This window comes from Tursiops truncatus, chromosome 16 (assembly GCF_011762595.2).
Source record: "Tursiops truncatus isolate mTurTru1 chromosome 16, mTurTru1.mat.Y, whole genome shotgun sequence".
Lineage (NCBI taxonomy): Eukaryota > Metazoa > Chordata > Mammalia > Artiodactyla > Delphinidae > Tursiops > Tursiops truncatus.
Window position 1 is genome coordinate 50,015,848 of NC_047049.1, and position 27,183 is coordinate 50,043,030.

The 27,183-nt window shown below is 42.7% G+C and overlaps 1 long non-coding RNA gene across 1 annotated transcript; it reads left to right on the plus strand.

The window, feature by feature from the left end:
• The first annotated feature begins 12,274 nt into the window (after positions 1-12,274).
• Positions 12,275-26,014, plus strand: LOC141276657 (uncharacterized). The gene is made up of 3 exons (XR_012326547.1): positions 12,275-19,684; positions 20,304-20,371; positions 24,608-26,014. It is a non-coding gene; the product is annotated as an uncharacterized lncRNA (long non-coding RNA).
• Positions 26,015-27,183: the final 1,169 nt, after the last annotated feature.

Here is a 27,183-nt window from a genome sequence, read left to right on the forward strand (position 1 = left end):
AACAATGAAATTATCTGACCTTTAAAGATTATGTGGAATTTCGTTTGGCTTGGTGACTCTTTGTGTATTATTTTGTGCAATAACTCTTTAGCCTTTTCATTTCTTTTATAGCAATTAGTTTGTTTAGACTTTCTGTCTTTGTTAGGATCAATTTTGGCAACTTCTGTTTGCCTGAAAACATGCCCATTTCTTCTAAGTTTTCATGTTTATTTGCAGAGTTGCACAAAGTACTTTATTCTTAAAAATTGTTTTCTCTGTTTTTATGCTATTTCCCTTTTATTTTTGTGATTTCTTTCTTTTTAAAGAATAAGCTAGTGGTTTACTCCCTTTTATGCGATTTCCCTCTTACATTTGTGATTTCTCCCTTTTTAAAGCTTAAGTTAGCTAATTGTTTGTGTATTTTGTTGTGTTTTTCAAATAACCAACTTTTGGATTTATTAGTTCTACTCTTTTCTGTTTTCCAAGTCATTATTTATAATTTGATCTTTATTAGTTTCCTTCTCCTTACTTTTAGTTACTTTTTTCCTAGCTTTCCATTTTGGTTGCTAAATTCATTTATATTGATGTTTTTATTTCTATTGCACCAGGTGTTTAAAGCTATAAGTTTTCCTGTGATAACAGCCTTAGTGGTATCACAGAGATTCTATGTCATGTTTTCATTATTATTATTTTCAAGAAATTCTGAACTCTTGTTTTTTTATTTTCCTTTTAATCCAATGGGTGTTTAATAGTTTTTTTAAATTACCAGGAAAAAGGAAATTTTACATTTTTAAGAAATTCTGTCACTAATTTCTAAAAGTTTTATTGCATTATGATCAGAGAATGTTATTTGTATGTTTCTATTCTTTGGGATTTCTTGAGATTTTCTTGGCCACCTAATATTTGGTTAATTTTCATGAATTTTCCACGTGCACTTCAAAAAATGGTATATTTTCTTTTCTATAGGTACAGAATCCAATATAGTTTTATAGGATTCCTTAGTTCCCCCTTCCTGCTTAACAATGAACAAGAAACCAAAATTGCAGCACACTAGAAGACAACCTCTAACACAGAAGACAGAGACCCAAACAAATAGACCTGTAAGGAACCAGAAACTCTGCAGGAAGAAGAAAACTACCCCCCATTCACTTGCCTCACAAAAAAGTATAAATAATGTGTTTAAGGAAATATGAAAGAAATAAGAAATATCCTTGCATCCATGAAACAAGAATAGATGTCATAAAAAAAAGAAATGTTCTGAAAACACTGTTCAAGAGCCTTTGGAAATGAAAAAGATGAAGCAGCAAAGAAAAAACTCAATAGAAGGGATAGAAAATAAAGTTGAGGAACTCTCCCAGAAATTGATGAAAACGGAAAAAGAGATTGAGAACAGGAGATTAAATAATTTAATGAGATCTCCTGAAGGTGTGCCAAGTTCCTGGGGTAAAAAGAGGAAGCTCCTCACTAGCAGATGATTCACTAGGGGACATGGATTTCATAGGCTTTCCCAGGAGGCTGGGCAGGCAGCATCTAGGGCAAGTGCCCACTCCCACAGTTTCCTCTCCCCACTGTGCAGCCTGCCCTGGCTGGTTGCCTCTGGTGTAGGACAGCCCTTCTCTAGTCTGACGTCCACCCTGGCCACTCCAACAGAACTCCCTACAGTCCTCTGCCCCCACTGGCATTAGACCTGACCCTTTCCCAACTATATACCACAGATGGGACCACACAAGTATGGGCCAGTTACTGGACCCCAGGACCTTTCAAAGGACTTCTTCCTGTCCCCTGTTCCCAGGCATTTCTTAGGGTGCTAGCTCCAAATCCATCTAGTACCTCTCCTACAAACTCTCATTTTACTTCTTTTCTGTCATAATATGACTTAAATTCCTTTCAGGCAAGCTTCTCAAAAAGGAGCTCTACTAAATGAAGGAGGGCCCACCAATCCTGAGAAACACAATGGCCACTCTGCTCCTTGGGGATGAGAGGAAATGCCTTAATTCTTTCTGGATGAGTCACTGTTCCTGAGGATGGTCAGAAGGCTACTTGCTAAAGCAGCAAAGGCATCAATGCAGGTTTAATTTTCATACCCTGGAATAAAACTATAATTCCATGTGACTCTTTAAACAAACATGTACTGACATGGAAAACTGCCAGGAAGTATTATATTTCAGTGAAAAACCAAGTTTCCCTGTGCTGGTGGAGCATGTAGCTCTGGTGTCTGTCTAGCTCTGAATCCTGGCTCTGCCACGTGCCACTGATGCTTTGTGAGGCTTTAGAAGTTACTTTCTCTGTCCCTCAGTGTTCATATCTGTAAATGGAGAATAAATGAGGTTCTTATAAGAATAAGATGAATTAATATATGTAAGCCCTTAGAGTAATGCCTGGCACAGAAGAGGTGCTAAATAATTAGATATTAGTACAACACACTTCAATTCATGTAAAAATTAAAGTCGTAACGGGGATGTAAATTTATTTACACTATTATTCAGATATGCAGATATATTAGTTTGCTAGGGCTGCCGTAACAAAGTACCAAAGACTGCGTGGCTTAAACAACAGAAATTTTTTTCTCAACTTCTGGAGGCTGGAAGTCCAAGATCAAGGTGTCGGCAGTGTTGGTTTCTTCTGAGGCCTCTCAACTTGGCCTGTAGATGGCCATCTGATCCCTGTGTCCCTCTGTGTCTATGCCCTAATCTCTTCTTACAAGGATACCAGCATGTCGAATTAGGGCCCACACTAATGACTTCATTTTACCTTAATTACCACTTTAAAGACTCTATCTCCAAATACACTCAGTACAGGGGGTTAGGACTTCAGCATATGAATTTTAGGGGGACACAATTTAGCCCATAACAGCAGAGAAATTTAAATTCCTTTATTTGACTTTAACTATAACTAATTATTTATTTGACTATAACTAATCTGACTTTTCCCCTGACTCCTTATCTGCTGGATTTTGGAAAAAAATATATCAATCTGCTTAAAACTTGGACATAGCTGATGTTTTAAACAATAAATTTTAAGAAGTCTTTGATTATTTCCTGGTAAAAAGACCCGATATCTCTATGGCTTCATCTGTTCCCTGCTTCTCTCTCTAAGAAGGTGTCTGAATTTATGGGGGATGGGAAGGGCTATAGCTTTTAAGACCTTATGGTGCTGGGGAAGAGTTGGGGTCCTCAAAGATGCTGTCTCCTGCCTTCTGTAGTCACTGGAGCAATGTCCCTTGTTTAATCTTCCAAGTGGAAGACTCCAAGTAAGGTAGCGGGAGATATAGTCCTCTTGACTTGTTCAGGGCTCAGTAACTCTCTCTGGATGACTTGGCCTCACCTTGGCCCCTGCAAACACAACAGCACCTCTGAAATCTGTCTGTGATCCCGGGCAATTGGCTCAACAATGGGCCAGGAAGGAAAGGGATGATGGGTGATCCCAAGGCTCAGGTCACTGAGGACATTGTAGAGAGGATTTCCAATATAGGGGGCAGGGATTCCAAATCAGCATGCAGGGTACATAGCAAATATGAGTTACATTATGAGCTAGTATCCATCCCAGTCTGGTGTAGTGATGGAGCCCAGAATCAACTTCTCCAAGCAATATGGACACTGTTGGCAGCACCTGAGCACTTCCAACTGACCCATCTCGTTCAGAGCTGGGCAGAGTGTAGGGACCAGGCACCAGCAACCCAGAGAGGCTTCTGTCAGAAACTACACAGATTACCCTGGACCTTTAAGCTGGGTAAATGTGCCCATGCACCATCGGCCAGTAGTGGTGCCAGTGATAGGAAACCATCTGCTTAATGACCCATGGGCTGCCTTTTTCACTTCTTCCCAACTGGCTCCTATGCCAATTCTGCTGTCAGTTTCCCTGGTACTTGGGACTAATCATGGAGAGGATATCCATCGTAGGCCACCGACCAGTAGCCAGCTCTTCTAACAGACATAAAAGAGGATGTGCACCCTTGAGGAGTGAATGACCTGCTCATGATGGAGAAGCAAGACATTAAGGGTCAGGCGGATGTTGGGCTGATCACACAGGTGTGTAGAGTACCATCTGGGTAGCCTGGGCATATTGGAATCCAACCTCCTGAAAGAACAATTCCAAACTCCTCTATACCCCCTGCCCTGCTCCACATGCATACTCCATACCCCCTCCTCAGGCTCACGCACTGAGTAGGACTGAGGTTTCAAGCTGAAAAATTAACTGTGTAGGTTGGAAAGGCAGGGGGCTGAGAATGGCTGATAGCTTTTAAATCAACAATTATAAATTAACCCTTGCCGTTACTAATAGCAGAGATTTTAAAATAAACATGAAAATATATTTCTTCAGAATTCTGAGTGGATGGTAGTTTATGACTTAGGTAGGGATGGGGAAAAAATTCAGCAAAATTCAACCTGACAGAGGTTACAACCACACCAGAATTTCTTTTTTCCTTCAAGGAAAAGTCAAGAGGTACATGTCCAGTATCGTTATGGGGCTTGGCGCCATCAGTTTCTCTTGAAGTTCCTCTACCATCCCTAGGATGTGGCTCTCGCCTTCAAGGTCTAAGTCAACAACTGTGTTCTAAGCACTAGGCTGGAGAAAGGAATGAAGAAAGGGCAAAAGGCATGCTCCAGCAGTCTCTTAAGGTAGGTTCCCGAAAGTGGCCACAGGACGCTTCCTCTTATATTTCCTCAGCCAAACTTTAGTTCATGGCCACACCTAGTTGTAGGGAGGCTGGCAAATGTGTTCTTTCCTCTCTACAGTTCTGTGCCCAGATATAAAATCTACGCCTATGAAGAAAAGGAGAATGTGTATTAGAGGCAGTTTCTACCACGGACGACTTCAGTGCAGTATCTGATTCCTTCTCCCTTCCATTCCCTCCTTTGCATTATCCTGAGCACCAGGGCATTAAGCCATGGAAGCCAGGAGACTCTGCTTGACACACCTGATCTGTGGACATGTCTGGAGAAAGGAATAGGAACCAAAAGCAAGCAGGAAATTGAGCAAAGGTTTTTATCCTTCCCGTGAAATTACAATGAACATATCAATATTATACAAGAAACAGCCATCAGGTTTTAGAGCATGTGAGAGGGAAGATTGGAGAATTAAAATAACAAAACAAACCAAAAAAAACAACTGGACTGAGAATAGGGACCTTCGAGTACGGTTATATTCTTGGTACCTAGAATACAACCTGTAACGTAGTGAGTATTCAAAAATATTTGTTGAATTGGGGAGAAAAAGGCTAACTTTTTAAGAAGTGATAATACAATAACCTGCATGATCAAGGAGTAAAGAAATTGAGATATCCTGCCGCCCTGGGCCCTGAGAAGGATGCTGACTGTTCCTCGTGGAAAGTGACCCCTTGTTTATTTTACAGGATAAACATGCAGATAAAGAAGAAAGGATTGCTGATTTGATATTGCTGAGCCTTGCCCTCCTGTATGAATGCCATTTGCCCACTATGGCTGGGGAGGTTTTGTGACTCTGCGCTCCTCGCCAGGCGTCAGCATGTCATTGTTGAAGGTCCACAGACTCCCTTCCAGAAAGCGCCATTTCCCTTTTCAGCTCAGCTGTTCTGTGGGAGAAATAAAGTGCTGTGGCTAGAACTGGCTCGTTCCTCTCCATAATTGGCAGGAAAGCCTGGGAGAGTGGCAGGGATGGTGCCAGTCCCTGAGGGTGGGGTGGACTGAACGGAGTACCTCTTACTGGAAGCTGCAGTGTGGGGAGTAGAAGGCAGCTTTGAGGGTTCTCAGAATGACCCAAGACATTTCCAAAAGTCAAGGCCCAAGAAATGTAATGACATCAACAACAATGCGCAGGTCTCCACGTGCTGGAATGGAGCTCCCTTTAAGTCACGATGTCAAGGGGAAAATGTCAGGTGTGAAGTATATGTATAACGTGCCACAACTTGTTTAGGGAAAAGTAAATAGGTGTATATACACAAATATTTGTAGTTTCAAAGGCCATCTCTCAGAAGATACTCAAGAAACTTCTAACAGTGGTTGCTATCACAAAGGGGGATTCTGTTACTAAGAGATGTGGAATGAAAGGAGACTTTATTCCCACTGTATACTCGTGTAGCTTTTCAATGCTGTACCATATGAAGAAAATACCTATGCAGTATAGGAAATAAATTCAAATAATAACAATAATAATAATTTTAAAACGCAACCAAAAAGGAGAGTACCAGAATCATTGGTTGGAGTAAGAAGGCTTGAGGGAGGAAATGGCAGACAGGATTAGGAGCCAAGGGTGCGAAATGCAGAAAAGCCCGGTGCCAGGACCACAGGATGATGTGAGCTGGAAGGAGGGCAGTGGGTGAGTGAACATCAGGGGCAGGGAGCCATTCTCTGGCGCTGGGTGTTCATGGTCTAGGGGGTAGGAACAGACTCAAGTATATTTCATCTGTTGACTTAAAGAAAAACACAACATAAGAGTTGTGAGTTTAAGTTTTATTCAGGGTCTTACTGAGGACTATAGCCCTGGAGAGAGCCACTCATTCAGCTATGAGGTAGGAGAGGAGCCAGTTTGTATATGATTTTTTTTTGGCTAGGAAATACATATAGTCAAGGATACATCATGGTAAAAGATTACTGCTAATCACAAAGAACAGACATCTCAAGTTAATGATTTTAGTGTTTTTTTAAAATATATGTGGGAAGATGCAAGAATCTAGGGTCATTGAAATTCTTCCTGAGATAGACTTGTCACTCTCTAGGAATATAGGGGCCCATTTATTCAAAGCACAGAGTGCCTCATCCTGTTTTTCATCCTGAATCCCTCTCAGGGTGTCCTCTTAGTGGGCAACCACATGGGTTTCGATTTAACCCTTGTATAACTGGGTGATGAGTGACGCTCTCTGTTCTTTGTTCACACATCCCATAGTAAAACCCCACCATAATCCACTTAGAAGAGTCCAAAAAATTCAATTTTGTAAAATGTACAGGTTTATGTTACTGCAAGTTTAATGAGATGAAAAGATGGGGGTCACATCTTTGTAGCTGGGATTTCCCCAAATCCATCCAGGATCTGGCTGCATTTGGTGTTACCTGCTAGCTGATGGCTGTCCCAACATAAATATTCACAGGAGTGCATTTGAGTTCTGTGGCTGATTACATCCAGGACATGAGCAACAGTCCCAGGATCTCTTACCTGGTGTTTTCCAACTGACCTGGGGCCAATGGGCCAGGGGAATCCCAGGAAATTGGAGGCCATATTCTCTTCACTCCATTGCCCAATCTCACATCTTCTAAGATTCCCCTTCCTGTGAGGAAGATAAGAATTTTAGCTGACCCCATTTGAAAAGGAAGAAGAGGACTTCCCTGGTGGCGCAGTGATTAAGAATCCGCCTGCCAAAGCAGGGGACACGGGTTCGATCCCTGGCCTGGGAAGATCCCACATGCTGCGGAGCAATTAAGCCCGTGTGCCACAACTACTGAGCCTGCTCCCCTAGAGCCTGTGCTCCACAACAAGAGAAGCCACCATAGTGAGAAGCCTGCTCACTGCAACGAAGAGTAGCCCCTGCTCGCTGCAACTAGAGAAAGCCCACGCGCAGCAACAAAGACCCAACGCAGACAAAAATAAATAAATAAATTTAAAAAAAAAGAAAAGGAAGAAGAAGGCTCAGAGGAGGGGAGGAACAAAGCACTGATCTCAGTAAATTTAGATCTAGTATGTCTAAATTCACATTATCTATGAGGCAACCTATAGCAGGATTTTAATGTCTATAGAAATTTAAAGACAGTGAGAATCCTACATGTCGAACTAATAGGATACAGCCAAAGCATTTAAAGAAATAAATTTCTAGCCTCAAATGTTCTATTATATAAGAAGAAAAAGGCAAGGGGCAGTGCTGATGCAAAGGGATGATGTAACTGAGGGTGGCAGAGAAGGTATCCACATGTGACATGATCCCATTTATGTAAAATTACCTATTTACAGTATGTGATTGTGAAATATATTGATATTTTTAAAGTTCAAGATGATGAAAATTAATAAACTAAGCTTTCTGTTCAAGATGTTAGAAAAAATCTAAAACTGAAGAATGTCATAAAGGTAACAATATTATTGAATGTGAAAATAGGAAGAAGTAGAATTAATAAATCAAACCAAATAAAAAAGCATAAACAAATAGACAAATGTCTTGCAAATGTAACAAAGAAAAAAGATAACACAATTACTGAATGTATCAGAGACAATCTTTTGAAAACATTAAGCCATGTGTTTTTTTGTTTTTTTTTTTTTTGCGGTACGCGGGCCTCTCACTGTTGTGGCCTCTCCCGTTGCGGAGCACAGGCTCCAGACGCGCAGGCTCAGCAGCCATGGCTCATGGACCCAGCTGCTCCGCGGCATGTGGGATCTTCCCGGGCCGGGGCACGAACCCGTGTCCCCTGCATCGGCAGGCGGACTCCCAACCACTGCACCACCAGGGAAGCCCAGCCGTGTATTTTTTAATATTCTCTCAATCGTGTTCCCCAGAAGCCACTCTGCCATTATGGCCCCAGGGAAGGCGGCCAAATGTCCACCACAGGAAGAAGGAGGCATTAACAATGGAAAAGTGATTTTCAGACAAAGCGAGCAATGAAAGAAAGCCTTTTTGGTTCTGGGAGGAAAGGAGAGGAGAGAAAGAGATACAAATGATGTCAGGTGCCAGTGTCCTTGTGTTTACCCTTCCCCACATTTGGTCCTAGTTTTTTGTTGTTTTTTTTTAAGATGTTGGGGGTAGGAGTTTATTAATTAATTAATTTATTTTTGCTGTGGTGGGTCTTCATTTCTGCGCGAGAGTTTTCTCTAGCTGTGGCAAGCGGGGGCCACTCTTCATCGTGGTGCGCGGGCCTCTCACTATCGCGGTCTCTCTTGTTGCGGAGCACAGGCTGCAGAAGCGCAGGCTCAGTAGTTGTGGTTCACGGGCCTAGTTGCTCCGCGGCATGTGAGATCCTCCCAGACCAGGGCTCGAACCTGTGTCCCCTGCATTAGCAGGCAGATTCTCAACCACTGCGCCACCAGGAAAGCCCCGGTCCTAGTTTTAAAATGGAAGAACTGCCTCTTCAGATCGAAGCCTAAAGCAAAGGGAGCTTGTGCTTCTCTTCCCATTTGGTACTTTGGAAGGATGCCTCTCACAGGGAACTCCCACCTCATTTTAGGGGAGAGGAGGCAGCATGGAATGTTCATCCAAGGGAGAGCTAGAGAAAGCACTTCCGCAGCACCCACCCCTGTTTCTTTTGTGGAATACAAGAATCCAGAAATTCTCCTAAGTTCCCAGTAACATGTGGGGTAGGCAGCTTAGTTAAGAGCCAATGAGCCAGCCATAGGACCACCTTGGTGAGAGCAAAGTGACCCCAAAGCAGAGGCTGTGGTGGAGACGTGGACCAGGGCTGCACAAAGTATGGTCTTTGGACCTGCCTTACCTGGGAGCTCGGTAGAAATACAAACTCTCACAGCCCTATCTCAGACCTGTAATCAGAATCTCTGGGTATGGTGCCCAGGAATCTCTTTTGACAGGCTCTCCAGGTGATTGCTTTGTGTGCCAAAGATTGAAAAGCACTGGTGAAGACAGACTGGCCAGGGGACTGATGGAGAAAGTGTCTAGGCTCAGAGGGCTTGCAGGAGTCAGGGGTCAAGGGCTCAGGTGGTAGAAAGGGGTCCCCAGAGACTTCATGCTAGACCCCATGACCAGAGTACACAGCTCCAAGCTCTGCCCTAGGACCTGCCCCCTCATTCCTACACACACTGTGCTCCCGTCAACCCAGATACCAATTTCAGAAGAAGGAGACTAAATATTGACAGGCAATTTATCTCTAATAAGAGAAGAGATAGCAAACTTTTAAATGGCAAGTCTAAATTTCTGTCATTACACCACCTGATAGAGAATACCTTGTGATAATTACGGAGAAAATTTAAAGCTGTACGCTTTTGCACCAGAGGAGACTGTGCATAACTTTTTACCCCACCACATACGTACAATTTGAATAATAAAATGCTGTTTGTAATTGGCAATGGGTGCTAATAAAGAATGATACAAACATGCAAAGGAATACTAGGCAGCCACTAAAAATTATGTTGTTGCCTTTTTTTCCTGACAAGCGTACATGATTATTCTTAAGTGGTAGAAAGAAAATTATAAAACAGTATACAAGATTCGTTTTGTAAAGTGTGTGTGTGTATGTGTACATACACACATATAGGAAATAAAAACTTGAAATATATACACCAAATATATTGTGGTTGTCTTTGAGGAGTAATATACTGCAAGCAGCTTTTCTTTTCTTTCTTTCTTTTTTCTTTTCTCATCTGCATTGTCTATTTTTTCTATAATAAATATAAATTATTTGTATTATTGTTTCACAAAAAAATTGTACAAGGATGTTTATCAAAGTGAGCTTTAGGAAAAAGAAACCTTATATTTAAAAATGAGGATAGCTAAATTTAAAAAAAGTAATAGCTACAATTTATTGAGTGCTTACTATGTAACAGATGCTGTTTTAAGCACTTTGCATGTATCCACTTATTTAAATCTCACAACTGCTCTCGGGAAGCAGGTCATTTTACAGAGGTAGAAACCGAAGCTGTGTCAGGTGGCAGAGTCAGGGTTCCAGCCCAGAGGATGGGACTGGTACACCTGCATTCTTAACCAGCAGTGTTGTTTTTGGCTTTGCCACTAACATGGGATTGTCACGACATGAGACTAGACATCATTTTGACCAAATTTCCAAAGGATGTATATATTGCACACACACACACAAAATGCCCCTAAGTGTAAAAAGCAAGACACAGAGATATGTGAAACATCAGTGTCAACCTCGACTTCCCCATTCAAAGCCAGCTTTCTCTTACTTGCACAAGCAGAGAGAAGGTCTAACGTGTGTCTCTCAGGAGGGGTCCTTGCAGGGTGTCCTCAGCATTAGAGCTGCTCCCTGGACTCCACCTGTTAAATGGCTGGCTGCTGTTCGTCCTCCAACACAGCACAGACATGGGGAGGCGGGGGTCATGCGGGAGGCCCCTCTCCTCCACCACCCTCCTGTAGTCCCCAAGACCCCCTTTCCGTATACCAGCCATGTAAACAGGCATACTTCCATTTCCCAAATAATTTCATAGATTTAATTTTTTGGGTAAAACTTATACACAAACATGGCTAAGAGAACTAAGAGGAAGAGTAGAGGAGGATGATAAAGCAATACCTTGCACCACCTCTGACCACACCCCAGCTCCCCGGATGAGCACTTTGAATCATAATTTATTAATTTTAGACATTCTCTCTTTACTTCCTTTAGATCATGATTTAGCTTTCTTACATCATCTTCTTCTTCCATTCTCCCAATATAGCTCCATTACTATTTTGGTTAAATCAATAAACAAAGGCTACCTTATTATGTCCACGTTGACAATGCTCTCTGTGGATCTGGGGAGAGTATTACATTTTCTTTCTTTGTGTCTTTCTTTCCCAAAGTCCTCACATTCTTTCTTTTCTTCCGTTGAACAATAACCACAAAAACAAGGCTTCCTCGGTCTCAGATATGGAGTTATCTCCTTTGTCTCCAGAAGACAGAGCCCCTCCCAGTGGCATCTGTCTGTCTACTCTGACCTGGGCCTGCTGCTCTGATGTCATTCAGGGGCTTTGATTAGGGTAGTGGAGGAAAAGGATTTGTCGCATTGAAGGTGATAATTAGCATTTCTCCCCAGAACCCAAAGAAACAGTACGAAAGATGAGCTCCTCGTGGAGGAGCCCCTCAGGGCATGACCCAGGTCCTAATTTGGCACTAGGCCCCTGCTCACACCTGCCCCACTGTGGTGATGCCTCTTTCTTTAAACCTCCACCCAACTTTTGAGCAATACAGCCCTCATCCCCATGCCCACCACTTTATAAGGCGCCAGTGCCTTTCCCCAAGCCTGAGTCTGTGATCCACTGGGCTTTGGAAAGATGATGGGGGAACTCCCACCCAATAATCTAGTCCCCTGCACATCCTGGGCCTGGGAGGGGCTTTGGCCCTCAGATATCAATGGTCGAGGTGGATGCTGGCATCAGATCGGCTTTCCTTTGCCACATTTCTCCCAGGGAATGCACCTGTTACACCCAGCTTCTTCAAATGATGCACCTGCTAAAGCCAGCATCAACACCCATGTGTCCCAAGGACAAACAGCAATGCTAGTGGTCAGAGTCAGTGTCCAAACCTGCAATGAGAAGGGAGTTCTTCCCTGAGCAGCTCCATAATTTGAGTGCACCTCCCTATTTCCTGGGAGTCATCATGCTGCATTGTTAAGCTATGTCGTGTTTGGTTTATTTCCTGCCTCTCCTTAAGCCTGGCCTGAAAAACAAAGGAGTCACATTATGCCTCAGAGGAGGCTCCCTTGGTTACCCCGAGAGGGGCTGTGAAATGACGCTTCTAACAATGCCTTCACTTCATTCTCAGCCAAGGGCCTTTGATCTCCCAAGTCCTTCTGGAGGAAACGGAGATAATGGCCAATTCTTCCCATTACCGGGATGTGTGGTATGTTTCCAATTTCATATATATTGGGGAAAAAAACTGGAAGGAAATATACCAATATATTAACAATTGTTATCAATGGATCTGGATGTAAAAATGATTACTTTTCTTTTTTAAACTTTTCTGCGTTTTCCTATTTTAAAGAAATATCTACCACTAAGTGCTATTTAACAAATGTTTAAAAATATTTTTAAAAAATATACGTAACATAGCAGGGGTAAGAGAGCCCATCATGAGTCTGAACTGGAAGCAGGCCTATTTGGACACATCTGACCACTGGGACACATCTGACCACTGGTGTGATGGGAGCAGAGGTCCCTTTGCAAGAAGGGGCTCTTCAGGATGGTGGAGGCTGTGTGGGCACTGCTGAATCCCCAGCGCCCAGAGCAGTGCCTGGTGCGCAGGCACTCAAAGTACATTTCTAAAATGCACTCGTGAGTGAATGAGAGGGGAGGAATTCCCTCAGGTTGAGCCTGATCCAATCAGGAGCTTGGTTATCAGGAAGGAGCCAGACCTGGCATCTCTCAGCTTTGTCTCTCAGCCCAGCCGTTAATGTCCAAGTTCTGGCAGAACGGGATGTAGTAAGTAAAATCAAGGGAGCTGTTCTTTTAAAGGCAAGCACCTTACTTTATAATCACACCAAGAAAATCCATCACAGAAAGTAGGAAAACTCTATTCACTCCCTTGCTTGTTAGAAGACCACCCACGGTCTTGGACCAGAGGGACTCCCTGTGAAAGGAGGCCCAGCCAGTCCCAGTGGAGCCGAGGTGCTTGGTGAAGCAGTGGCATCAGCTGGCAGCGGGAACTCGGTTCTGAGCAGCTTAGCTCTCACTCCGTGGAGGACAGTTATGAAGATTCAGCAAAGCAGTAAGATGCTCTGTGACAAGTTCCTATTTGGGGAGAGGATGGTGGCCATTTCTATCTGTGTGGTTTTTCCTGCCTTGCCAAATCTAAAAGCTCATTTTTAATTAATTAATTAATTAATGTATTTATTTTGGCTGTGTTGGGTCTTCGTTTCTGTGCAAGGGCTTTCTCTAGTTGCGGCAAGCAGGGGTCACTCTTCATCACGGTGCGCGGGCCTCTCCCTATCGCGGCCTCTCTTGTTGCGGAGAACAGGCTCCAGACGCACAGGCTCAGTAGTTGTGGCTCACGGCCCCAGCTGCTCCGCGGCATGTGGGATCCTCCCAGACCAAGGCTCGAACCCGTGTCCCCTGCATTGGCAGGCAGATTCTCAACCACTGTGCCACCAAGGAAGCCCCTAGAAGCTCATTTTTGGGAGTCAGAAGACAACAGCATATATGGGAAGTGAGATTTTCCACTTCAATCATCTCTGATTATTAGGTTTGTGGCTTAATCCTTCCTTGCTCTTACCTACACATAACACTGTGGGGCCTATATCAGTGTTTTTAGCATTTTTGCCAAGGCTCAGCGTCTCCGGGACTGAGAGCCTACTTTCAGGTTCAGGCGACTGTTTTTTCCCTCTCCTTGGCAATGCATCTTGTATGAAGTGCCTCAAAATACCCTTGCTCAACAGCCAGAGTCTGAAGGAGGCAGATGTTCCCAGAACAATGGGTTTCTGGATAAAGAATGTCCACTTGAGGTAAAGGCACAAACATTTTCTACCTCATTTTAATCTCTAGGCTATTAAGAGGAGCATTGTACGGGGGAGGGGTCTTCTGTATCATCTTCTCTGAAAATAGGATCAGGAGGCTGGTGAGTGCCCCTCAGAAGTCAAAGGGGACTGGACGTGCCCAGCTGGCCTTCCACATACTTTCTTTGAACCTTGTGATGGTTAATTTTATGTCGGGGTGGTTCAACTATGGTGCCAGTCTTCTGGTCAAATGCTAGTCTAGATGTTGCTGTGACGGACGGTATTTTGTAGATGTGATTAACATTTACAGTCGGTTGACTTTTAAAAAAGCAGAGTACCCTCCATAATGTGGGTGGTTCTCATTCTATCCATTAAAAGGCTTAAGAGCAAAAAAGAGAAAACTGAGGTTTCCCAGAAAAGACATTCTGCCTCAAGACTGTATCACAGAAATTCAGCCTGGGTTTCCTGCCGGCTGGCCTACTTTATGGATTTCAAACTGGCCAGCCTCCATCATTACATGAGTCAACTCCTTAAAATAAATCTCTTTCTCTCTCCTTTCTTCCTTCCTTCCCTCCCTCCCTCCCTCCCACCCCCCCACCCCTTCTCCATATCCATATATCCTGATGGTTCCGATTCTGATACTGACAAAGGATTCTGACTGATACTGACAAAGACTCCCCCCTTGATCCGCTTGACTAGGTCTCATCCTTGACCTGCTGAGCCTAATTTTACCAAATAATCCTGCTAAGCCAGTTTATGAAGAATCTCTCCCAACCACCCTTTGATTTCCAATCATACTCTTCTTCTTCCACCTTTTATCAAGGGCTAATGCAGTTCTTCTTCCTCCCAACTCTTGATACCCAACCAAGTTCCTCCTATCCTCTCCTTCTCTGTGTGTATTCAGAGTTGAGTTTGGTCTCTCTTCTGTTGCAATAGTCTTGAATAAACTCTGTCTTGCCATTTTTAACAAGCATCCACTGAATCATCTCTTTTTAACAATATGGACCCTAAGCCTAAAACCAGTTATTATAAGAATTTTATAATATTACAGGGTCAAACTCAGTTTCTCATGTGGCTGCTATTTCCCCTGTTCCTATAGCAATCAGAAATACTGAAATCAGGAACAACCCATGGGCTTCCCTGGGTTACAGTAAGCAGGTGGAGGGGAGAGACTGTGTTTTAGTGCATCCACTAAGGGGTGTGGCTCAGAATGGAAGGTGGTAGCTTTAATGGATGGGAAAACTTCTGAATCACTTTGCCTAAGTGGGTAAACCAGACAGCTGGCTGCCATCTGTTGTGAAGTAGGGCCCAGGAACCGAAGAGCAAGACTGTTTAATTATAAGCAGCTTGTCTTGTGTATAGGATGTCCTTTGTGAGTTTATCTGCAACATCCACAGGGACCTCAGCGATATGATATTTTGGGGAAGATTGGGAAGCCGGTTAGGTCATCATAGGATGGGAGAACCTCTCTACAAAGCAGCTGGTGATCCACAGGTGCATGGCATGTGCTCATCTGGGTGATGGGGTCACAGTGACAGCTGCCACATTAAACACAGTGCCATTATTCTTCTGACAGGCGGCACTCACAGAGGACTGAGCTCAGCTGTCGTCTTAGGGCGTGGGAGCCTCTTCCCCCCAACCTCTGGGCAGGGGACCACAAGATCCATGTGGACATACAGCCCCAGACCAGTGTCCAGCAGAGAAAACCAGTCAGAAGTCAGGTCAGATGGACAAGGACAGGAGAAGGGGTGGCCTGGGATTCAGTGGGCACCTGACAAGAGGCTCAACTGTGGTGCAGCTGGTGGGTTGAGGCCATGATGTCCTCCTGTCCTGGTTGGGAATGATTCAGGAGATGGGTGGGGCTGCTTCTGTAGAGGAATGTGTGCAGAGGAATGACAGTCCAACAGGGAGGGCCTGGGAGGGAAGTGAGGCCAAGCCCATCTTGTCTTTCCAGCTCTGCTTCAAGGAATATGGAGACACGCTAAGGACCTTCTTCCTTTTATTGTTGAAACTCTGCCTTTTCCTTCAGTGACCTGCATCACTGCAGAGTAATGATGTTAATAAAAATAGGTAAAGTTGATTGAATACTTTCCAGAGGTCAAGCATATGACATACATAATTGCATAAGATCAACTCTATTATCCCCATTTAACAGATGGGAAAACTGAGGCTTATGGGGTTAAATAAATGCACCCCAAATTACACAGCTAGTGGAAACAATGTGAATGCAGACAGCCTGAGGTGACATTAACCACCATGCTATTACCTTACCATAAAAGGTTTACCCCATAGTGTGGTGTTTGTTGAACTGACCACATCTCAGGCATGGCTTCAAGATGGGGTCCTGGTCTTAGTGTGTGAAGCCTCTTCTGTTCCCTGGGACCTAACCACACACCAGCAAATCCCTTGGTTGCTGTCAAGCATTGGCCTTCAATGGCTTAAGTCACTGTCCCAGGGCATTGCCAGCCCATGTTTTCAGGAATGACCTCACTTTCTCCCACTGAGTAGGAGTGAAGCTATTTGCAGGATCTTTCCATCACCTAGAGGAGCTCCCCTGAAAGCTGAAGAAGGGGTGTAGAGGGATCAGTATCCCCTGACTTCAAGCAGAGCACTTCGATAATAAATAATCCATATTATTTATTACCTAATACAAATGCTATTTAGTTCTTCTTAGGTCAAGAGTCCACTGTGTTGTTGACTTTTTGGAAATAGCAGCATCCAGAGTGTAAGGAGCTGGAGCTTTGGACGGAGAGAGACCTGGAATGAAATTCTTTCCCCACTGCTGATTAGCTAGGTGACCTTCCGCCAGTTACTCCAGTTCTCAGTGTCCTGGGTTGTTCATCATTAGGGAAACGCTGACACACTTGCTGACATATAGTGTTGTGAGAACCAAATAAAATAATTTTTATGAAGTACCTAGTCCAGTGATAAACACAGAGTACACATTCTACCAGTATCCACTCTTTTCTTCCTCCCCTTTAAAAAGGTTATGTGGGTCCAAAGGCAGCTCACATCAGGCCAGAAGGCCTCAGCTGATTCAGGTTTTGTTTCATTTTCTTTTAAGAGACTTTTTATTCCTAGGGGTCCTCAGCTCTACTAGCCTGTGTTCCCTGCCATTTCCACAATATCCTGTTGTTCACACATCAGCCCTATTCACTGTAGGAGACAACTACAAAAGGGCATGAAGGCCAGGAGGTGAGCATCATTTGAGGATCTCAAAGCTGCCTCCCAACATTTGCATAGAGAAACTGTAATTTGTTCATCTGTCAGGGCTGATAGCAAATCATTGCTTCCTAAATCCCATGGCCATCTGCCTGATATCTGTAGCAGACAGTTTTTTTCTAAGTAATAAAGAAGGCGAGTGGGAGGTGGCTATTGGGTGAGCAAACAAATAACAGTGTCTGCCACAACATTATACACTGGTCAGACAAGAAACCCTTCTTGTGCTCACCGTACAATTGGCCTCTACATGTTTTCTCCCAGCTTATTAACCAGAATAAATTGCTCTTGTGTCTTTCAGGCCTGGTTTGCACAAGCCAACTTTGTGTCTCTCTGATTGAATAGACAGCCTTTTCATGGGGTGGGGCTGGATTTCTGGGCAGAGAGTAAGGGGAAAAAAATGAGGCTGATGTGCAAGGCAGAGTTTTTTCATCCCTGAGGAGACAGGGGTAAATAATGTTCTTACCACATTTGGCCTGATCACAGGTGCATAATCCCGAAGCTGTTGCTTGCTGGGTTAATAAGCAGGTTGAACAAGAATGTTCCGTGACTACTCCCAAGGCAGTATCTTTGGAAGAATTTGAAATATTTTCATAGCAGTGTGCAATAAAGCCAAGAGGGGTGAAAGTAGTTTCTATAACGAAGTATTTATGATTATTAACATTTGATTCCTTGATAATATAAAGGGCACACATGAATTCTGAGGTAGGAAGATGCTGTCATCACAGACTGCTTTTACTGAGAACTTTAAAATGAAGAGTTCCAAACAACAAATAGTTAATAAATCTTCACCTTGTAGAAAGATGTGAATGAAGTAGATGCCACAGATTTCCTTCTTTATTCTCCCCAACCTCCAAATGGAAGACTTAAATCCAAGGATTCTCAAATAGAAAGTGTATTTTCCTTCTAATGGAGATTACCGGGTCTGGGACAAAATGCTTTGAATGTAGCTTTCTTTATTAATCAGATCATTTGTCCCGTTCACCTACAATGAGGGTACTGTGTAGAAAATCACACCACGCACGAGGCTTGCCAGACTGAATAGAACCATTTGTGGTGGGATCAGTAGACAGGCAGATTAAAGAACTGCTTTAGACAGTAGTATCTGGACTTCAGCAAGGCACAGGATGAATGAATACCTTCTAAGTACCATGAAGACAGTAGTGAGGGATGGGGGCTGGATGGCAATATCATAGAGAGAGTAATAATTGGTTGTTTTAAAAGGGTCCCAAATAACAATCTCTATTGAACTGAAGTGAGGTTTCCTTTCTTCCTCATAGAAACTATTAAATGTGTTCTTGTCAAAGTACCTCTTAGAGGCATTTTGACAAGAGGGTCTTTTGCACAGCTAAAGTTTTTAATTTTTTAAATTAATTTTTATTGGAGTACAGTTGCTTTCAAAAGTTTTTAATTTTGATGAAGTCTAATTTACCAGATTTACCTGTTATGAATCGTCCTTTTGGTGTCAGGTCTAAAAACACTTTGGCTGGCTCTATACCCTGTGAAGTTTTTCCCTAAATTATTTTCCTAAATGTTTTATAGTTTTGCATTTTATATTTATGCCCCTGATCCATGTTGAGTTAGTTTTTGCCTAAAGTGTGAGACTTAGGTCAAGTTAATTTTTGTTCATTTACTTGTTTGTTTGTTTGTTTATGCCTATGGACTTGCATTGCACAATTTGTTGAAAAGCTTACCCTTCCTCCATTGAGTTGCTTCTGCACCTTCCTCAAAAATTAGTTGGGTCTATTAGGGTGGGTCTTTTTCTGGGTTATCCACTCTCTCCCACTGATCTATGTGACTATATTCCTGCCAATATACTACATAGTCTTGGTTATGTAGCTTCATAATAAGTATTGGAATCGAGTAGATGGATTCCTCCCAGTTTATTCTTCCTTTTCATAAATTTCAGGATATTTAAGTTTCTTTGCCTTTCTATACAAAATTTTTTAAAATTTATATCTACAAAAATTGTTGCTAGGATTTTAATAGGAGCTGTGTTATACTTTTACATCAATTTGGAGAGAATTACCATCTTTGCTGTGTTGAGTCTTCCAATTCACAAACACGATGTGTCTCTCCATTTATTTAAGCCTTTGATTTCTTTCATCAGCATTGCATAGTTTTCAGCGCACAAGTTCTATATATGTCTTCCTAGATTTACACCTAAGTATTTCATTGTCTTTGAGCAATTGTGAATGGTATTGTATTTTTTTTTTCTTTCTTTCTTTTTTTTTTTTTTTTGTGGTATGCGGGCCTCTCACTGTTGTGGCCTCTCCCGTTGCGGAGCACAGGCTCCGGACGCGCAGGCTCAGCGGCCATGGCTCACGGACCCAGCTGCTCCGCAGCATGTGGGATCTTCGAGGACAGGGGCATGAACCCGTGTCCCCTGCATCGGCAGGCGGACTCTCAACCACTGCGCCACCAGGGAAGCCCGATGGTATTGTATTTTATTTTCAGTTTCCACATGTTAGTTGTTAGCATATAGAACTACAGTTGATTTTTTATGTTTTTCTTTTATTCTGTGACCTTGCTGAACTCACTTATTAGTTCTAGGAGTTTATTTGTATATTTGCTGGGATTTTCTACATAGACAATCTTGTCATCTGCAAATAGAGGCAGTTTTATTTCTTCCTTTCCAAACTCTATGCTGTTTATTTCCTTTTCTTGCCTTGATTATATTGGCTAGAACTTCTAGGACTATATTGAATAGGATGTATGAAAGTGGACGTCCTTGTTTTGCTCCTGATCTTAGGGAGAAACATTCAGTTTTTCACCTTTAAATATAATGTTAGCTGTAAGTTTTTGTAGATGCTCTTTATCAAGTTAAGGAACAGTGTTTGTCTTTCTTTGTCTGACTTAAATAACTTTATCCTATTTTTTTGAGAATTTTTATTATGAATAATATGGTGTTGAACTTTATCAAATGTTTTTTCTACATCTATTTGTATGATCATGTGATTTTTATTCTTTAGTCTTTATTCTTTAGTTAATATGGTGGATTATATTGACTGAAGAAAAATGCAAAACCTAAAAATTCTGAGTTCTGTTTTATTCAGGGACCTTCCTGTGGACCACAGCCTGAGAGACAGCCTCTCAGATAGCTCTCAAGAACTGCTCCAAAGAGGTAAGGGAGGAGCAAGGATATAGAGGAGTTTTTGATGAAAAACAAAACAACAACAACATGTAGTTGAACATCTAAAGACTGCTAATCACAAAAACCAGACAACCCAAGTTAATGATTTTAGTGCTTTTCTACGTATGGGAATATGCAAGAATCTGGGCATACTGAAATTATTCCTTAGATATGCATCTTAACTATTTAGGGCCAGTATCCTGTTTTTCTGTATCTTGAATTCCCCTCAGGGTGCACCGTGGGCAGGTGGCAGCTGCAGTGGCTGACGGCTTGATGGCAGGCAACATTTGTGGTTTATTGGAAGAACAGGCAACATTCTTTGTTTGTCCACAATTACATTGATAGATTTTCCCATATTGAACCAGTCTTGTATCCCTGGGAATAGATTCTCCTGATCTTGTTTTTACATATAATTGTTTGTAAGTATTTTTGATTTCTATGTGCTGATATTCTGTTAAGGGCTTTTGCGTCTATATTCATGAGGTATATTGGTCTGTAGTTTTCTTGTCTTTGTCCGGTTTTGGTATCAGGGTAATGATAGCTTCATAAAATAAATTGAGAAGCCTTTCCTCCTCTTCTACTGTATGGAAGGGATGGCATAGAATTTGTGTTAGTTCTTCTTTAAACATTTGGTAGAATTCTCTGGATCTGGAGATTTTTCTGGGAATTTTTAAACTATAAATTCAATTTCCCTCATAGGGCTATTCAAAAGATCTGTTTCATATTGGATGTGTTGTGGTAGTTTGTGCTTTTAAGGAATCGGTAAAATTTAAGTTGTCAAATTTACGCGTTGAAATAACATTTTCCCGTGGTATTTAATTAAATTGGGGTGGTTATTGCCTAAATGTTTTCTGTCTTGCCAGGCTGCACCTTTCCTGTTGACTTGGCTAGAGAGAGCAGGTTTTTATTGGGGTTCTATTTTTTTCTTCACTGATTGTCGTGACTGGAGGCTGGCTTCCTCAGCTTCAAATCTGTGGTATTGGATGCAAAAAGAAAACCCAGGGAGCAAACCTCTGTGTCATTTCTCCATCCTGAGGTCTCTAGGCAGGCTTCCTTCTCTCCATCTCTCAGCCATTTTCTTATGTTTGCTTTATATATCATGTCCAGGGTTTTTAGTTATACTTGGCAAGAAGAATAAGGAATCGCAAGTCTATTCCAATTTCCTGAAAACAGGAGTTCTCTCCTGGTTTTAATTTGCATTTCCCTAATGCCTATAATGATGTTGAACATCTTTTCATGTGTTTATTTGTAATCCTCTTCAGTGAAATTCAACTTTTATTTTAAACCTTCTTCATTCTTATCATTCTTCCCAATCTTCTGACCTTCTCACTTTTTCCCTTGCTAATAGCGGACTTCCTCTTTCACAAAGAAAATTGAAGTCATCAAATGGGAATTTCCTTAAAATTCTGCCAGTATACCCACAAACATCCCAATCTCCCTCCCTCCGCCCTTTCTCTTCTCTTGTGTTAGGTCCTATCTACTTCCTCTTCTCAGAACCCTACACTATGTGGATGTAGAGAAAGATAACATTTATACAGAAAAGAAAATGTGAAATGCTCCTCCAAATTAGGAAGTTGTGATAGCTTCATTTTCAACATGAAGACACTGTATACCTAAAAGTTGAGAAAAACATGTTTAGAAGTGCAGATGCTTAAAATCACATCTCATATGTTGCCATAAAAAAGAATGATATTTTTATGGACTTAATAAAATTTCATGGGGCTTCCCTGGTGGCCAGTGGTTGAGAGTCCGCCTGCCGATACAGGGGACACGGGTTCGTGCCCCGATCCGGGAAGATCCCACATGCCGCGGAGCAGCTGGGCCCGTGCGTCATGGCCACTGAGCCTGCGCGTCCGGAGCCTGTGCTCCGCAACGGGAGAGGCCACAACAGTGAGAGGCCCGTGTACCCCAAAAAAAAAAAAAAAAAAAAAAAAAAAAAAAAATCTCATGGACTTAATAAAACCTCAGCTTTCAAAAGACTTGTAAAATTTATTCTTTTTTTTTTTTTTGTAAAATTTATTCTTAAGCAGGTTCTGTCCTGCAGTTAAATCAAGTATTTAAAAGGATTTTGATAACTTTTCCCTTTGGCTTACACTGTAATCAGCTCAACTAAATCATGGTCTTTGTGCCATAGAAAAATGAGAAACTTTGATTCTGTGCATACCAGAACAAACATAAATAATTAAAGTGATAGGCTCTTTTTAAAAAAAATTAAAATGAAACTTACACTACGAATTACTGCTTCTCTTTCCCATATGTACAGTTGTTCCTTCTCAATAGAGCTTTCCCATTAACATTTAAGCTTACTCACATCTCGTCGTTCTTAGAGTTCACAGAGTTCCCTTTCTCCCCCACATTACCTTATTTCTATTTTTCACCTCACAGTTAAAATTCTTGGAATAACCTCCTGTTTCTCCACTCTGGCTTCCATTCTCTTCCCTTCACTGAGACAGTTCTTACGCAGGTCAATAATGGCCACCAAGTCACCAAATCCAATGCACATTTTCCCATTCTTACTTGACCTTGCTTTCCTTCTCGACACACTCACTTCCCTCTACTTCTGGACACCCCCCACTCCAGGTTTTTTCCCCCCCATTACTCTGGATATTCATTCTGCAACTCCTTTCAAGACTTTTCCTCCTGCATCAGGCCATTAAATATCTTGGGGTTCCTCAAGGCTCGGTAGAGGCTCTTTTTCCCTCTCCATGTATAATCTTTCCCTGGGCAATCTCATCTCGGAGTACAGCTTCAGTTATCAACTCTGTAGCAAAGACTCGCATATCTACATCCCATTCAGACTTCTCTTATATGCAATCACCCTCTCTTCATCTCCACTTGGCATCACACGGGTATTCCAACCACAACAATCCCAGGCTGAACTCATAATCTTCCCCGTAAACCCAGCCACCTTCCAGTCCTTTCCTCCACTTCCACTGCCATCATCACAGCCCAAGTTACCACCATATTTTCCCTGGATGTCCATAAATAGACTTTAACTGGTCCCCTGCCTCCGCTCTTCCTAACAAAGACCCTTCTTTGTGCCAGAATGTCAAAATATAAATTGGATTATATTGACCTATGCTTAACCCCCTTCTGTGCCTTCCAATTACACTTAGCGTAAAGTCTAAAATCTTTAAACTGACCTGTGTGGTCTGGCCAGTGTCTCCTGCCCCAGCTTATATCATTCCTTTCCTTACATTTATTATTTCAACTCCAATGGCCTTAGAGCAACATCTCCTTTCTCATCTCATCAAAAGCACCCCAACTAAAAGGGTATGACTTTCTCAAACCTCAGTGATGTTAAGGTCCATAGAGTGGTGGGGTGGGGGAGTGGAGAGCAGGCAATTTCTGTGCTAAAGATGAACGCTCCTTCCTCCAGGACCTAGAGTTAGGACTCCGTTCCTCCCAGCCCATCTCCAAATCTATCCTCCATCAACGGTGTCCCTTGGATGCTTCCACCACTGTTTGTTGCTCTGTACTCTGTCCCCTTTCTGATCAATACACAACCTAATGGATCCTGGCATTGGGCCGTGGTTTCCTTATCAGCATTGCTTTTATGGCATGCAACCGTGGTGCAAGCATAGTGCGTGGCAAAACCATGCTACAAGTCACTAGATAATGCCCCTTACACACCCGGACATTCAGCCCCTAGCACACCCCTTCCCTTCCATTCCCATGGGCTGTCTCTTTCCCACCTTGCTCCAGCCTTAAACATGTGGAAGATGTGAAAATTCTCATGCTAGATGTCTATTAGACATTGATTTTTAAATGACTATGAAAAAATATATTCAGATGTAGAGGAAACTTCCACTGAAGAAAGGATGGACAAAGAGAGCTAGGAAGATTTTGTCAATGTAATGTAAAGCCTGTATAGAGGAAAGGAAGGCACTAGGAAGAAACATCAGCATGTGAAGTGGGACCTTAGTGCTGTGGTGAGACATTGCTTTGGAAGGTGATTGTGAGCCAACTATATTTCAGAGACTTGAGAGCTAGGAAGAGAAGAACTTATATCACCTCCTCAGGGAAGCCTTCTTGGATGCCCCTATAGCTTTTAACTTTCTTCTGAGCTCCTGTAGCACTTTCAATTTACACACCCTAAACCTGAGCTATATGGTTGAGATATATATTGTTCCATCATTCCTGCTGACAAACCATGGTATTTTGAATCAACTTTTCTATTATAGCACTTGTAACAAATAATAATGTATGACTTTATTTTCCTGCTAGGCTGTGAACTCCTAGAGTGAAAGGATTATGTCTTATTCACCTCCTATCTTCACCTCCAGAGCCAAGTCAGGTGCTTGGTAAATAGCGGGCTGCTATTGAAGGAATGAGTGACTGAACTCCGAAGAAGTAACCACCGAGGACAAGTAATTGTGCTATCTTTCGATGCTCTGGCTTTATTTCTAAATCCTAGAGAATCTTAGAAAAACTATTCTTCCATTGGTATCTACATAATTGTGAGGGTTTCTATCCCAGTTGTGTCACTTATTAATAGCATCCTAAGGCAGTTTTTATAATCATTTAGAGCCTCAGTTTTCACATATATGCAATGTGGGAAATAGTACTTAGTATCATAATACTGTGATCCTAGTATGGTTCAGAGGATTAGATGGGTTGACACAAAGCAAGGTGTCAGGCATTGTTGCTCATAATTACGAGTGTTTATTCTTCCTGCCTTTCCTAACTCCAGGGAGCCCTTTAATCACTTCCTGTTTAAATTAAGCAAAGGTTTGGCAAATGCACCTGCCAACAGCGACAGATGGATAATAGCGTCTTTAGCTCTCTGATGCCTGAGCTTCCACAAAGGTCTTCTTTGAAACCCAGGCAGGCAGAACAACCAAGATGCTCCATCCATGGGGCTCATGCCCTGACAGAGCTATGAACAGAGGGCACCTGCTGCCTTGTGGGGCTGCGAGGTGTGAAGACAGGGACTCTGAGACAGCTTTCCTGGGGCACTGGAGGCTTTAAAGCTGGGGGCAGGTAGGAAACCCCAGGACTTACCTAGAAAGGCAAGCAACCCACAGACTCCTAGAAAGCAAAGCAGAGAGGTCATCAGACCTTCCAGGATGATGGTTCTTGGAGAAGAGGACTGGGGACAAGTTAGGCTGGGATCCCTCTAATTTATTTACATCCTGGTGTGGCTTTTCTGAAACAAACAAACAAAAACTTCCATTTTTTTTAAACTTTGAAAACAACTGATATAATCCAAACCCCTTATTAGATGAAAATACAGACCAGAAAAATTTAGTGACCCACCCAAAGTCAGACAGGAAGGGAGCAGCAAAGCTGGAACTCCAAGGTGGGTGCTGTGCTGACTGGGAGCCCAGGGTTTCTTTCCACCTTACCTGCTGCCACCCTGTTAAGTCACCTCTCAAAGCACCTGAAAAAACATTCGAGCACGTGCTGTCTTGAATCATGTACGTATTTTCCAAGAATAGTTTATCTGGCCATAGGTATTTGGATCTGCAGGGTTTGGAGGCTTAATTTAGAATCAAGGGGAAGGGGTTCAAATGCAGGCTCTGGTGTCATCAGTTAACCTGTGTGAATCTCAGTTTTTCATCAAAAAATGGGACTCCAAAGCCCCTTCCTGCTTTCCTCTTTCGTTTGTTCTAAGGATCACAGAAATAAAAGACTTGAAAAATGTTTTTAATTCTAATTTTTCCCAATCCACATGTTCACTAAGGTCCTCCATTTATTCCCGTAGTAGCAGAATACTGATGCTCATGGCTTTATTTATTTCGGAGAATCACAGGCCCTAAACTTCTCAACAGAATCCTAGAGCACTCCTTTCCTCATGCTAATTCCTGGGCTGTCAAGAGAGACTGTGCTAAGGCTGGGAGTTTGTGACTCTGTCCCACACCTAGAGGATGCCATGTGATGTTGCCCCGCCCAGGGCAACTCCCTTTAGCTCCTGCCCATGTTTCCAAGGGCTCACTGGGCACCACCTCAGAGCCGTCTTCCCTGACCACCACTGCCAGTCACTTCCCATCTTAGCCCTTATTTATCTCCTTGCACAGCACAGTTCATAATGATCTATTTTATACACTTATTTATTGTCTTAGACTGTAAACTGCAAGTGAGGACCTTGACTGTCTTGTTTAAACGGTGTCCTGATACAATTAGGCCAAATAAATATTTGTTTCACGAACACCCAAGAGCAGCTGAGCAATATGAAATCCTGTAGGGAGGTGTTCCCAGAGCGCCACCCAGTGGTAGGCTGAGTCATGGCATGGAGGTCAGCCGATCTCCACAACCTGTTGACACACCTTGAATCTTTGGTCTGAAACATCTGGCAGGTGAGGGAGACTGAACGAACACCCCGGTCAGCTGCTGGGAAGGGAGAGCCGTGCAACGGGGACCAGGGATCATAGTGTGATGCCCTGGCCAAACACACTACAGCTTCGGCCGCCTTGGCTTCACTTGGGAGCTTGTTAGAAATGCAGAATCTCAGCCCCACCTGAGACTTACTGAATCAGAACGTGCACTTAACAATGATTCGTGTGCACTTGATGGCTTGAGAAGCCCGGCTCTCTACCTCCTGCATCTGAATGGCCAGCACTGATACCCAAAAATCTGGGCTGAGAGTCAGGAGTCATGTTTCCCCACGTACTGTATGGCCTTAAGGAGTATGTTTAACCTCTTTATGCCTTTGTGTCTCCATCAGTTACAAGACCTGACCCTGTTCTCTTGTAAATGATATCATGGTGATAAAACCAAAAGCCTTAGGCTGAAACTCTACTGCTGGGTCCATGATCTTTGGGATTTGGGGAATTAGTAAGAGAAAGATGAGAGCAAGCCAT